The following is a 13770-nucleotide window of genomic DNA, read 5'->3' as shown; positions in this document are numbered from 1 at the left end:
AGTAGGGGCCTGGAAAACGGTAATGTGGTGAAAAATCGGCCATAATCAATCATACTACTGCCCCTATTTCTCATATTCTTGCGATACATTGACACCTCTTCCTCCCCTTTCCGACACCTCCCGTCCGCACCTGGCTGGAGATAATAACGAAGCAACGCAGAACACGTTCAGGTCTTTGTTTACCAATGGGCGGGGCCTGTTGCTGGGATACTCGCAGCACCCGCCGGTGGTGGTGACATCACGTCCGTTGTTAAGCGCATTGGTTTCCGGTGCGGTGCTAGCTGCGCTTGTTTCTCTAGCGCCCGGGCAGACAGTGAGAGGGAAGGAGGAAGGGCAAGAGGGACGGGCAGCGGCACTTTACGGGCGCAGAGAAGGTAAAGGAGGGTTCATGACTTGGCGGCGCTGGCCGCGGGGTGCTGGTCGAGGAGGAGGAGGTGAAGGGGTTGATGCTGTAGGCCGGGGGAGTTGCCGGGCAGTCACCTAGCGACGTGCAGACGGGACTTTTCTCCACCGATCGGACGCGCTCGGGTGTGGGCATTGCCACAACGAGCGAGCGCACCGTCCGACCAACAATTGGCGAACCCTGAAGTTTGTAATATGATGAACTTCAACAAAAGTTTTCTCCATAAATGCGCCCAACCTCCTGTTTTACAGACCCCGTTAGGGCTGCTGTAAATATTTCCGAATGCTGTAAATATTTCTGCTGTTGATCGAACTCTTCTCTCTTGCTATCACCTCCCACCCTGCCCTCGCTTCAGAAGTTACCCAAGTGCTTCCTGCTCTCTGAAGCGCACTTGTTCAAGATCTGGGCATTTGTACGTTCCTGAGCAATACTAATTTTGAGGCAAAATATTTATTATTGTCAGCTTTTAAAGTCCTTTATCTCGGGCTTCTTAAAAGTGGCAGTAATATTTGGCTTATGGATCGAGGTATTAATGATTTTTCATCGTGAAGGACCAACCATCATAACGCACGCTTACGGCGCCATACGGAGGAACTATTATTTCTTGTAATTATTATGATGGAGAAGATTTTAATTTTGTATCAAGCTCGAAAAGAATGCGCACGTTCCAGTGCACGTACTTTAGCCATTGAACCACGTTTTTCTGTAGTATCTGGTAAGGTCTCTTTTATAAATGACACTGATTTGATTTGTGCTAATGAAATACAGAGGAAAACTGACATCATTAACGTAAAAATGTTGGAATTTCCTTTTACCATTATACGGTATACCGTGGTGATCTGTTCATTCCTTTGTTGCTGACATTTAATTATCACTTTTGCGTTACGTTCCATTTGCTTAAAGTAAATTCATCAAGGTACTACTGTTGTAACATCATTTTAATTTGAGTTCTTTCTGTAATACCACCAGTAAATCACATGATGAGTGGGCCATGACGTTCTGCACTTCAAAGTCCAGACAACTTGGCTTTAGCTTCACTTAGATTTTCTGGCTTCTTCTGGTTTCCTTTAAATCACTTAAAACCAAAATGTGAGCACTAAGCTGGTTGTTACTCCCTGCCATCGCTTTCATTGTGTTTACTTTAACTAACCAATAAAAAGATAAACCTTGGGACATCTTTGCTATAAACTGGTATCAAAATTCGCTTGTGAATCATTCCTTTCAGTTTACTGATATTATCTCTTCAGTTTTGTACGTAATGCTGCTGTGGGCAGGTTGCCATAGAATTGGGTTCAATACTTCTAGTGGATCTAAAAGGTGCAACTGGAGGTCACAGTGAATTTCCTTGGCAGAATGGTAACTGAGCTGTCAATTTTTACAAAATAGTTTTGCAGTTCAGTTTTGATACTGCGGCTGCAGTTTTTTTTCCTGGAAAGGAAGGAAGTTGCATTGACTAGACAGATTGGTACCAAGACTATAAAACTGTTTAAAAGCATATGCCTTGGAGATACTGAATGGGACTGCCTGAAAGATGATAGTACCTTGAGTTATTATCAAATCTCAAGAATATAAGAAATCTTAAAGATAGTAAAAGGGCAGGTTTTAGCTCAAACTCCAGAGTTTTAATTGCAGTTTGAATAGCATTGGTATGCGAGTTATCTACATGTTGACATTTCTACGTTTTGAACATTTTAAAAGTCTCAGGTGTTAGCTGAGTATTTTAAATGAATTTTCTCTTCCGTGGATTAGTGACTTAAGAATTTGTACAATAACATTTTTATTAATAAGGAAGCTGCAGTTCCAAAAGCTGCTGATCGCAGGTGTTTCTGACTAAACAGTCTACACTAGAGATGGCTTTCCAATTTAAATATTTCTGCATGTGTTATAGCCGAGAATTGAAAATTAAAATCCTCCAAACTGTATTAACACAGTGCTTAGATATGATGGGAACTGTGGGTCTTCATTCTAGAATTCATGAAGCTCTTGAAGCCTTAAAATGAATTTATTTTAGGAATCATTAAAACATGCAAAAGACAGTATAATGTTAGAATTCAGTTCCTGGTGGAGGTGGTGTAGTTGGAAATGTGAAGTTTTAAAAATAATTTAATTTATTCAGTTAGTATTTTAACAGTGGGGAACATTGTTTTTCTAATATAAAAATTTGCATAAACTGCTGGCACCAACTTCAAGGCTTCTAGTTGAAAGTGTGTGCCTAAATATTTCCAAAAAAAAATTAGTATTCTTTTCGGCATTCCATTTATTTCCTCTATCAGGCTCTCTTTCAAATGTTACCATAGTTTTAAGTCTTTGTATTTGGGGTCATTCTTGCTGCTGTTTTTCCAATCAACGCACACTTTTTTAAGGTGTAGCAAGTATGTCTTGACATTTCCATCTGTGTACCACCAACTATTATTTTGCTGTTTTAATCACATCCCCATAGTTTTATGTTTAGCACTTCCAAGATTGTCTCCGTCTGTGAATAATTTGTCTTGCAGTTGTCTAGTTTACTGATCTTTAAGTCCTTCTGTAAGGGGTTATCTATATGCTGGAACCCTTCAGATTAAGCTATTCCTGATGTGTTGGGTTGAAATTTTGCAGGCACACTACATGTAAAACAGGTTACATTTCACAGAGCAATGTTACTTTCCTGCTCTTGTCAGGACTTCAAAGAAAAAACAGTGCAAATTATGTTGAACTCTTGACCTTATGAAAATTGATATGTAAATAATTTGAATGATATGAAATTTATCTTATTTCCTTATTAAATCCCACAAGTTCCCTGAAGTTTTTCAGAATTAATAGCAAGTTGTATTACATGAGATGATCCAAGTATTTTCTGTATTGTTTTCCACTTGGAAGTATAATATTTTTCATAAAATTTTGGCATGCATTTCAGTAAAATAGTTGTTTCAGCAGATCAGCTGCAGAAATTTAGTCATAATACTCCTATATTTAGAGAGCAAAGTGCTGATACAATGATCTACAGCTAATTCTGTTGCAAAGACTTTTTTTAATGTTTGAATCCTACAAAACATCTCTGAATGTTATGATAGATGGAACCCATTATCAGTAGGAAGAGTGGTTAACTGCACTATGTTCATGTGGCTGTGTCGCTGTATGGTTGCTGTACTCTGTACTAAGAGAGAAATTGCTGCACAATTCCAGAAACCAAGTTTAGTCAAATGTGTAACTGGCAAAAGCAAACACTCCAAAAGTGTCAAGTTTTGAGAAATGCTTCTTTCATTTTTCTCATTCATCTGCTTTCTGACCTAAGCTGTTAGAAATGCTGATGATTGGAGTTGTTTATTTTACATACAATATTTCATGTTAGTACAGAATTAGCATAGTTTAACTATAAAGAGCAGGTGTTGGGATGTTCTAAAGATTTTTATTGTCCTCTGCCTATACATGCTGCATAATTCTGGTGAACTTCTTGCATCAAGAAAAATTCAAGTGAAAAACTCTTTGAAAGGTGTTTGACCGTATAAAATATAATTCTGAGTGGTTACTTTGTAAGACTTGGGCCATACAGGAGAGGGAAGGAGAGCTGAAGTCTTGTTTGCTCGGGTTGGTAGAATGGGCTTTGTAAAACTTGATTTTAGATAAAAAGAGAAATCTACGTTTCAGGTTGTCTGGTGAAGTTTTATCTTTAAAGTACCAACTTTTTAGAAGAAAATTATTCTTTTACGGGATGTGGGCGTTGCCAGCTAAGCTAGCATTTACAGTATTGTCCACCCCTAGTTGCCCTTGATAAGGCGGTGATGAGCTGCATTCTTGAACCACTGCAGTCCCTGAGGTGTAGGTACACCCACAGTGCTGTTGGGGAGAGAATTCCATGATATGTGTATACTTAAGGCAGAGGGTGATAGATTCGTGATTGGTCAGGGCAGGAAAGGATACGTGGAGAAGGCAGGAGTTTGGAGCTGAAAGGAAAATTGGATCAGCCATGATGAAATGGCAGAGCAGACTTAATGGGCCAAATGGCCTAATTCTGCTTCTATATCTTATGGTCTTATTTTGACCCAGTGACAATGAAGGAACAGCGATCATGTTTCCATGTCGGGATGGTGGGTGACTTGGGATTTCCAAGGACTGGTGTTCCCAGATATCTGCTGTTCTTGTCCTTCTAAATGGTAGTGGTTGTGGGTCTAGAAGATGCTGCCTTAGGAACCTTCCAACTGTTGTTGCAGTGCATCTTGTTGATAGTACACACTGCTGCAACTGTTTGACGTTGATGGAGAATTGGATACTTGTGGAAGGGATACCAATCAAGTGTCTGCCTTGTACTGGATGGTGTCAAGCTTCTTGAGTGTTGATGGAGCTGCACTCATCCAGCCGTGAAAGTACTTGAATTCAGGGACAGATAAATTGTTTAGTTATCCAAATGTTGCTGCAGACTAAGGTTAGGGAAGGGTAGTCAAGTCATGCCTCATTTGATCATCAAACTATGACTCATGGGTGATTATGAAGCTTCAGCTTGTAGCCGAGAGGATAGAAAGAAAGGGAAACACAAGAAACAGCAGGTTTATGCCATCTAGGCTTCTGCATTCTCTGCCATTCAGTAAGAACAAAGCTGATCCATCCTTGCCCTCAATACCACTTAATGTGTGCCTACTTTGTATGTTCAGTATGTATCGATCTCAGCCTTAAATGTATTAATGACTCACTCCACAGCTCTCTGGAGTGAAGAATTCTAACAAATCATGAGCCTTTAAAATTGCCCTTCCTCCATCTGAAATGGGTAACTCCTATTTCTGAAACTTTGCCTATCTATTTTTAGATGGCCCATCTGGAGGAAGCATCCCCTCATTATCTATTATAAGTTCCCCTCTGAATCTTTGTCTAAACAATCACGTTCTCCTAAACACAAATGAACTTGGGCCTAATGTATTCAACCTCCTTTTGAATGTCAACCCTTAATCTGAGGAATCAGTTTACTGAAACTTCTCTCCATTGCCTTGAGTAGAAATATCTTTTCTGTGGAGTTTAATCTTTCTTTACTCCATACACATTGCAATAGAGGCCAGCATACTATTAGCCTTATAACTTGATACAGGAGCCTGTTAACTTTTTTGTTTGTGGTAAGGCCACCACATTCCTTTGTATAACAAGGTTCTGTGGTCTCACTCAGGGTAAATAATAACTGTATCCAAAGTGGATAACTTCATATTCTGCTGTCACTGCTTTGACGCTCGCTATATCTCTATTCCTTTTCACCTTTACATCCTCTTCACAGGATGCTAAACATCTATTTTGTTTCAGCAGCAAATTTGACAACGGGCAACTCTACATTATGTGGGTGAGGTGATATATTCCTAAGAAAATGCTTATTGTGATTATTGTCCATCCCCCCCCCCCCCCACCCCACCACCACCCGTGTGAAGCAGAGTTGTTTGAGCAAGTCTGGCTTAACCCGGTGTGTTTCTGTGAATTTTATTCTGAACTTAAAATGTGTCAAACTGTTGGGTACAGTAAGGTCAAATTTAGGTCGGGGATTTCCCAGTACCCCACATTAGTTACTAGATTTGATTTTGGTTTCAATGTTGGAATTCTATCAATCTTTTAATAATCTATGCATTGAATGGTATTTATTGTCAGCTGTTATATAAGGTTATGTAATCCAAAGTCTCAAGTAAAGGTATTTCATCATAAATTTAGGAATATTTGCCTTTAACAAAAATGTCCTATTCAGGAGCTGTAAAGTAGCCAGAAATTCTACTGTCCAGCAGTAGTCTTTGATGAATAAGCTGTATGTATTCTTCATTCTGCTGGCTTCTGGTAGAGATTTAAGATCCAATGTATTCAATGGGCAATTGTTGATTCTGTTGCGTCCTGGCTTGTACTCACAGCAATCATTAACAGTCCTCATGAAAGTGTATTTTTGTATCATATGCAGAAACAACACAATGCACTCTGGAAAGTATTTTTGTGATATATTTTGAATTAGCCTCTGATAGCCTGTGATAAGTTTATAAAGTCTTAAATTACCATAGAGTAAAAGAATGCTTTAGTGATTGTGGATCTTTATTAAAGAAGTACAAATCTTCCCTGATCCTGGTGTGTGAGAATGTTAGGCAGTATTGATTTAATGTGTATATTTTTAGTAGAGCCAGGTCTAATGTTTTTATGTGAGATTGAGCTTGATAGTATGGCAGTTTCTATTTCCTTATACTGGTTGTGTCCTTGTGAAAAAAGATTAGTTTAGGTAATGGGGATTATTCTGGCTACTTGGTTGCAATATCAGGTATTTGGTGGTTGTCTTTCATATTCTCAGGCAATTACTGGGTGACTTGCTTGGTTACCTCTCTGCATTGGCATTTCAGCACTGCATTGCACACCTTTTAGAAGAGCTGTTAGTGTGACCTCTTATGTGGATATAATAAGTCCTTTGCCATTTTTTTGAAGAAAAGTTGTCTTCCTAGTGACAAGGCTAATATTCATCCTCTGACATACTAAACATGATTTCTTTTGTTTGCGTGGACAGTCAGAAATGTAGGAGTCTTAGAATAATGTACACATTGACATCAGAGCACTGCCATAATTGGATGTGCAGGTTGTGATTTTGTTAAACCATTATAATTCAAAATTTATTAAAAATTTATGCCCTACTTCAGCTGATTTAGATATGAGCATACAGATTAAGATCCAGGTTTTAGCAAGAAGTTGCTTTCAAGTTTTATAGAGAAATTAAAATGACGGAATTCCAAGAAAATCAGCTGAGGTAAATCTCTTTAAAGTTCAAAGTAAAATTTGTTATTAGAATACATACATACAACCCTGAGATTTTTTTCCCTGCAGGCATACTCAGCAAATCTATAGAACAGTAGCTGTAAACAGGATCAATGAACAACAAATTGTGCAAATACAATTATAAGTAAATAGCATGAAATAACAAGATAACGTGTCCTTAAAATGAGGTCATTGGTTCAAACACCAGAAATAGTGTAGTTATCCTCTTGTTCAAGAGCCTGATGGTTGAGGAGTAGTGACTGTTCTTGAACCTGGTGATGTGAGTCCTGAGCCTCTTGGACTTTAAAAGAGCATGGTCTGGGTGGTGAGGATCTTTGATAGATGCTGAACAGGGTGTTTGGGAAGGCTTTTCTAGTGATATACTGGGCTGAATCCACTACCTTTTGTAAGATTTTTCCACTCAAAGGCATTGGTGTTCCCATACCAGGCCGTAATGCACACTGTTGTCCACACAACTGTAGAAGTTTGTGAATTTGTCAAGGTTATTGATGACGTGCCGAATCTCTGCAGACTCTGAAGAAGAGGCTTTACATCATTGTAATCACAGGCTAATTGGAATGAATGGCTTTAAATTTAATGTTATCACTAGAAGGTTACTTTATAGTCAGAGTTAGAGAAGCTAAAAATGGCATGTTTTTCTTGTGTGACTGTTCTATTTGGTCTTGTCTATAAATTGCTGTTCATTCTGAACAGTATGGGAATCATCTGAATCTCTTGAAGTGACAGTCTGTTTTGCTGCAGATTAAACGTGCAGTCTTTTATTTGACTTCCCTGGAATAAAAGGTTAAGTAAAATCTATAGATCCAGGAAGCTACCACAATTGGCGAGGATAATTTAAAAAGACGACAATGTCTGCCCTCCTGAATCGGTTTGCAACTTCTCAAATCAATGAAAAGTAACAGGATGGTTTTAGTTTGAGCTGAAAATATCTTGTGCTGCTGGTTCTGTTATTTTTTTAAAAGCACACTGTGATCTGTTTAGATCTTTTGTAAGCACTTCCAACTTCCATCATGCAGCATAGCAAAAGTAGGGTTCATTGTTGACTATTAATTAACAGGAATTTGTATTTAAGATGCACACAAACTGATAGAGGGACTTAAGAGGTCAGGCAGCATCTGTGGAGGAAAATGAACAGTCAATGTTTTGAGTCGTATTTGACATGTCCTTTTCATAAATAGTCCTTTCAAAACAAAAATTGCATCTCTTTTAACTTCTTGTCATTACTTGTTTCAATTCATGTTGATTATTGGACATATGCTGCCCAAAAATCTTAATGTTTTTGAAGAAGAGGTAATAAAGCAGTCACGGTGTACAAGATCATCCATGGGTGATGGTCTAGGAATATGTTTTTCAACTGAGATGCTGATCAGTACCATGTTGAAATAGTGTGTGGGAAAGAACAGCCAGTAAAGCAACTCTCAGCAGTTTTAAAATTTTTATTTAGAGATACAGTATGGTACAGGTCCTTCCAGCTCAAGGAGCCGCAAGGCCAAGCACCCACCTATTTAACCTTGGCCTAAACAGACCTGTTAGCCTACTAACTGGTATGTCTTTGGACTGTGGGAGGAAATCGGAGCACCCGAGGAATCCCATGTACACACGGGAAGGATGTATACTGCAGTAATGAAAGTATCTATTTAGTAAAATGGCTGAAGAGCCATGATGTGGATTTTATATATGAAGATGTTTCCAGGTAATCAGTTTTCCAGAGAATATGCAGCACAGTATTTGACCATTCTGCCTAGTTGGTCCATGCCAGAGTTTATGTTCCACACAAGCACCCCCCCCACTACTTTATCTGCTGCTTCTTTCAGCATATCTGTGTAACCCAGTTTCTTTTGAATGTTAAATTAACAGCCCTTAATTGCATCTGTTTTTCAGCATGTCCATTCTGGAAGTTAAGTGCTATTTTAAAAAAATTTCCTTCAACATTTAAAAAAATTTCGTAAGTATCCTCTTGCTGGCAATTTATTTTATCCATCCAAGTTTCAGATGTTCATTTATTATCAAAGCACTACTCTGACACCATGAAAGTCATCCAGAAAGAAACATCAACTCTCCCCCCCCGCACTAAAAAGAACGGCATCTCAATTATCAACTTCCAAAATTCCCCTCCCCCTGCAAAAATGGAACAGAAAACATCAACCCAAAAAACAACTCCTCCCCCACACAAAGAATCTAATGGAACACAACAAAACACCAACTAACAAACAGCCTCCCCTCATGCAACAAAACAGAAAAGGAATGGGTGATTTAAAAAAAACACAATATTAAAACCGTAAGTCTGAAAAATTCCACAGTCCATAAACTCAGTCGTCCAATCCATAAACACAGAACTGCAGTATTCATCGAAAGAGAGATACCACACGAGGCAGTGAGCCACATGGCGATTGGCTGCTAGCAGACTCATTCTCTAGCAGTGCTCAAAAGGAAGACAGTCGTCTCGATGTCTCAATCTTCCTTGATGCTTTAATCAGTGTTTATTGGATGCTTTTAATTGGCAAAATGGAGTCGAACATTGGGTTGCACCCTGTTTCAAAGTCTCTTCGCACTGAGGGTAGTCCGAATTTCACACTGGTTTCCAGAGACGACAAGGCGCTGGATGGCTCAGTCAATCTCTAAATTGTAAATCACAGGCTTTACCAGTCTCAGAAACACATTTAAGGTGAAAACAAATGTAAAAGAAGTTTTTAAAAAAAGATATTTTTTGTGGGCTATCTGGAAGATGTCAACTGAGGGAGCGTTGTTCACTAGTGCTATCTTGACCGGAAGTTCCCCAGTTGTCTTCCCCATAAAATCCCCTGTAATTATTAAGGACTTCAGTAGTATCATCCTTTAACTAAAAGATCAAAGCAAATTTATTAGCTACATATCTATATGTCACCATATACTACCCTGAAATTCATTTTATTGCAAGTATTCACAGTAGAACAAAGTAATACAATAGAATCAGTGAAAAACTGCACACAAAGACTGACACGCAAGCTGTGTGCAAAAGAAGATAAACTCAAATTACAAAAGAAATAATATTACAGAGAGCATGAGTTATATAGTTCTTGAATGTAAGTCTGTAGGTTGTGAAATCAATTCATTGTTGAGGTGAGTGAAGTTATCCACACTGGTTCAGCAGCCTGATGGTTGAAGTTTGTTTTTAAGAGACGTCTTGACCTATCCAATTTTCTGATGATCTTAAAGTTCTGACATCTTTTTGAATGTTGTTGCATTTCCTATGTTTCTGTATCACTTTTACAGTTTAATAACTAGTATTAAGCTCAGTACTCCAGGCATTGCCTAAACACATGATGTGTGCTCCCCTTTCAAGATGGCACCAGTGATCAATGGCAGTGTGTTGCAGAAAGCTCACGAACCACTAAATACTGTATTTCTAGATATACTTCTGATCTGCAATTGATTGCAGCCTGTAATTACCCTTTTAAGAATGTACTTTTGATCCAACTAAAAGATCTGGTGCTTTTGTGATCTCCAGGGGGATTTGGTGAGCTCGAATCTCAGGAGTGCAAGTACAGACGGCGGGGGGTATATGCTGTATTGATGCCCGATGGTTGAACACGGATCCATGGTTGGCTCCATTACTCCATGGCGATTAAAGTGTTGAGCACAATTAAAATAGTCAAGGATGAGAGCAAAAACGAATGTGTTCAATGCCGTCTGCCTGTGTTTACCGGTCTCCCTCTTTTCTGTCTACTGCTATCTGGTAGAAAGTGCAGAAGTCTTGGATCCCACACTACCAGGTTTGGCAGTAGGTGTTGCCCTGTCACCATTAGGCTCCCGGGTAGGCCTCACTCGCCTCAGCACTGAATGGGCTCCGCAGCTGTGGGCTCACTTTCGGAGATTCTGCAGTTCACATTCTGTGCGTTTTTGTTATTTTTTAACTATTTGCATGATTTGATCAAGGTGAATGGACTCTGCAACTATCGGCACTTACTTCAGTGCTGACCTGTCTCCTGGACTAGCTTCACTTGCCTTAACACTGAACTAGCTCTGTGGCTGCCAACTCACTTTTGAGGACTCTGCAGTTAATGTTCTGTGTTATTTGTTTACGTACTGTTTGCACAATTTGCTTTTTTCCCCCCCACACATTTGATGGTTGACGGTCTTTGTGCTATTTTTGAAAATGGGTTCTGTTGTGTTTTTTTTTGTTGCTGTGTTCAAGAAGACACATCTCAAAGACGAATATATACTTGATAATGTACTTTGAACTTTTCAGTTCTAGTTAGTAATTTTCTGGCTCTTGCCACCAACTTCCAATAAATATTCATGCAAAATCAGTTCATATTTTCCTTGGGTTTTAATTTTTGAAAATTTGTGTTACAAAATAACCCTCCAGGACGTTTGTGAAAAGGATCCTGTAATGTGATGAAACCAGTCAAGTTTGCTCTTCCCAGTACCTGTTATGGAAAATGCATCCAATTGCTCTAATTTATACTTAAATCTAGAACAGTTAATGCCAAAGTAAAACTTTCACAGGCCATCTTGGCCATCCTTTTATCTGGGATATTTTTTCACCAACCTGTTCCCACCCTAATCTTATCTCTACTTCTTTACAATGCTGTAGTTTCGGTTTTATATATTTTTAAAAAATGGCTATTCTGCAAAGATTACCACTGGCCTCACTGACAGGTAATTACTGCAGCATGAATACTTTCATAAGTTAACTATATATTTATACTCACCCCATCACACAATTAATATCAATATAATCTGTATATATGAGATTCCCACAACATAGAAAAGTTCTTGCACAGTTCAGAGCTAAATTAGGAGAAATTGTCATGGCTACATGAATTCTAGCTTCCATTCAGTATTCTGCCTCAGAAGCACTTTCTTAATGTTAATCAGTGTTCTTTGACTGAGGTAAAATCAACTTAATATCCATACATTTTCTCATTGCCTCAATTATTTGAATGCTTGGAGCAAGGAGAAGGCACCTGCTATATTTTTTGGGAATCTTCAATCCATTCACTCAACTGTTTTGCCTAAAACAAGTTTTTTAAAAAAATGCAGGGAAGTTAATAAATAGGGAACATTTTGTTATTTGCTGGAAGTATTAGAGTTGAGTGCAAAAGAAAAGATACCACCCAGAAGACTACCTGACATTTGTTGCCTGGAGGAGTAGTGATGATAGAGACCTTCCTTATAGTTTAAGGTATCCGTTCAAGTACCTTTTAGGGACTACAAACCAAGATGAGTAAGTGAAATTAACCTAGAGTAGTCCACGTTTTAAAAAAAAACTGAATTGAGACTGGACAGACTGGCTTCTGATAGAGGATACCATGTTTTCGATTTAGCAACTGAAATTTAGTTTTAATGGATTGTCAAAAACGGGTCCTAGAATCATTGGATTATTAAGATGATTTAAAGAACTCACAGAAATAAAGGCTTTTGCAGATGATCAAATTAGAATAGACTGCTTTCAAGCCAAAAGTGTGAAATTTAAAACATTTGAGCCAATTTAAATTGAGATGAAAATGAGCTGTTGTGTACATGTTGTTGACTTTTAAAGCCCTCAAAATGGACACTAAATTCTTGGAGTGAAGAGTCATACAGTATAGAAACAGACCTTTTGGCCCGCCATGACCATGCTGCCCATATGGGTCAACAAAATCTGTGAAATTTTATTCCTGCTCTTCCAAGAAAGGAATTTGTTTTTCTATTATTAAAGCAAATGCTCAGTGAGCAACTTCCAACAATAATTCTAGCTTCCATCCAGTATTCTGCCTAAGGGACATTTTCTTAAGTCTATTCAGTGTTGTATGACTGAGGCATGGTCCTGGCAGTCTTCTCTTATGAATTTTCAATCTTTTGGTTATAGGCTATATATTTTAAAAACCTTTCTGCATGAGATCCACTGCAGCTTTAGTTTAAAATATTGCATGGCTCATAAAATCTGTGCTACTTGTTGACCCGTTCTTTTTTCCCCTACACAGTGTTCTCTTTTAAGATAAAATTTATAATCTTAGTTTACACTGGGGAAATATATGATATTAAAAATGGAGCTTAGTTACAGGTATTTGACATGTACACGGTGAGCAAGAGGGTTTTTTAGCTATACGTATATCTCCAAAACTAAATTTTCAAATATATTAGATGTAACGATTCCATTTCTCAATTTAGAAGTGATAAAAGTTGTAAACTTCAAATGTGGTTCTTTTTGGTCTAGAAATGCTGCTTTATGTGTGGGGATGTGGCAGTGGTAAGACTGTCCTGAATAATACTCTTAAAGATAATGCTCTGCTAAAAGATAATGTCTGAAGAGTTAATGTTAATCACGTGATTAAGCCACTGCCTCGTATAATTTTAAGACTTCTCATGTTAAGCAGTAATTTGGCTTATGGCTATCACAGTAAGTACTTTAAATTACATTTTCTGTCAAGATTGAGCAGGAAATGACATTTTCTATAATCTTGAGAAACCTGCATTGTTCTTTTTACGCGATTTTGTAATTTATATGCTGTACACTTCACGTGGGGTGAAAGTGTGGTGAATGTCTGTCTCAGTAAGTTCTTTGGCACCAGTGTTTATGACGAGGGGCTTTTGCTTCTGCTTTTTTTTCCAGTAAATGTCAAAAAGTTTCAAAGTTTTGCTTTTATTTGCAA

The 13770-nt window shown here is 38.3% G+C and overlaps 1 protein-coding gene across 6 annotated transcripts in view; it reads left to right on the top strand.

Annotated features, from left to right (window-relative positions):
- Positions 1 to 268: 268 nt before the first annotated feature.
- LOC140186246 (nucleus accumbens-associated protein 2-like) overlaps positions 269 to 13770 on the top strand; it is a 60328-nt gene continuing 46826 nt past the window's right edge. For 5 of the 6 annotated variants that reach the window (XM_072240279.1, XM_072240276.1, XM_072240277.1 and 2 more), the window contains exon 1: positions 269 to 374. The gene's annotated coding sequence lies outside the window, so the exon portion shown is untranslated. Of the gene's footprint in view, positions 375 to 1019; positions 1119 to 13770 lie in introns of those variants that run through there. The other variant, XM_072240278.1, reaches the window with a different exon arrangement.

This window comes from Mobula birostris, chromosome 22, assembly GCF_030028105.1.
Source record: "Mobula birostris isolate sMobBir1 chromosome 22, sMobBir1.hap1, whole genome shotgun sequence".
Taxonomy (NCBI): Eukaryota; Metazoa; Chordata; class Chondrichthyes; order Myliobatiformes; family Myliobatidae; genus Mobula; species Mobula birostris.
This window is presented reverse-complemented; position numbering and strand designations above follow the sequence as displayed.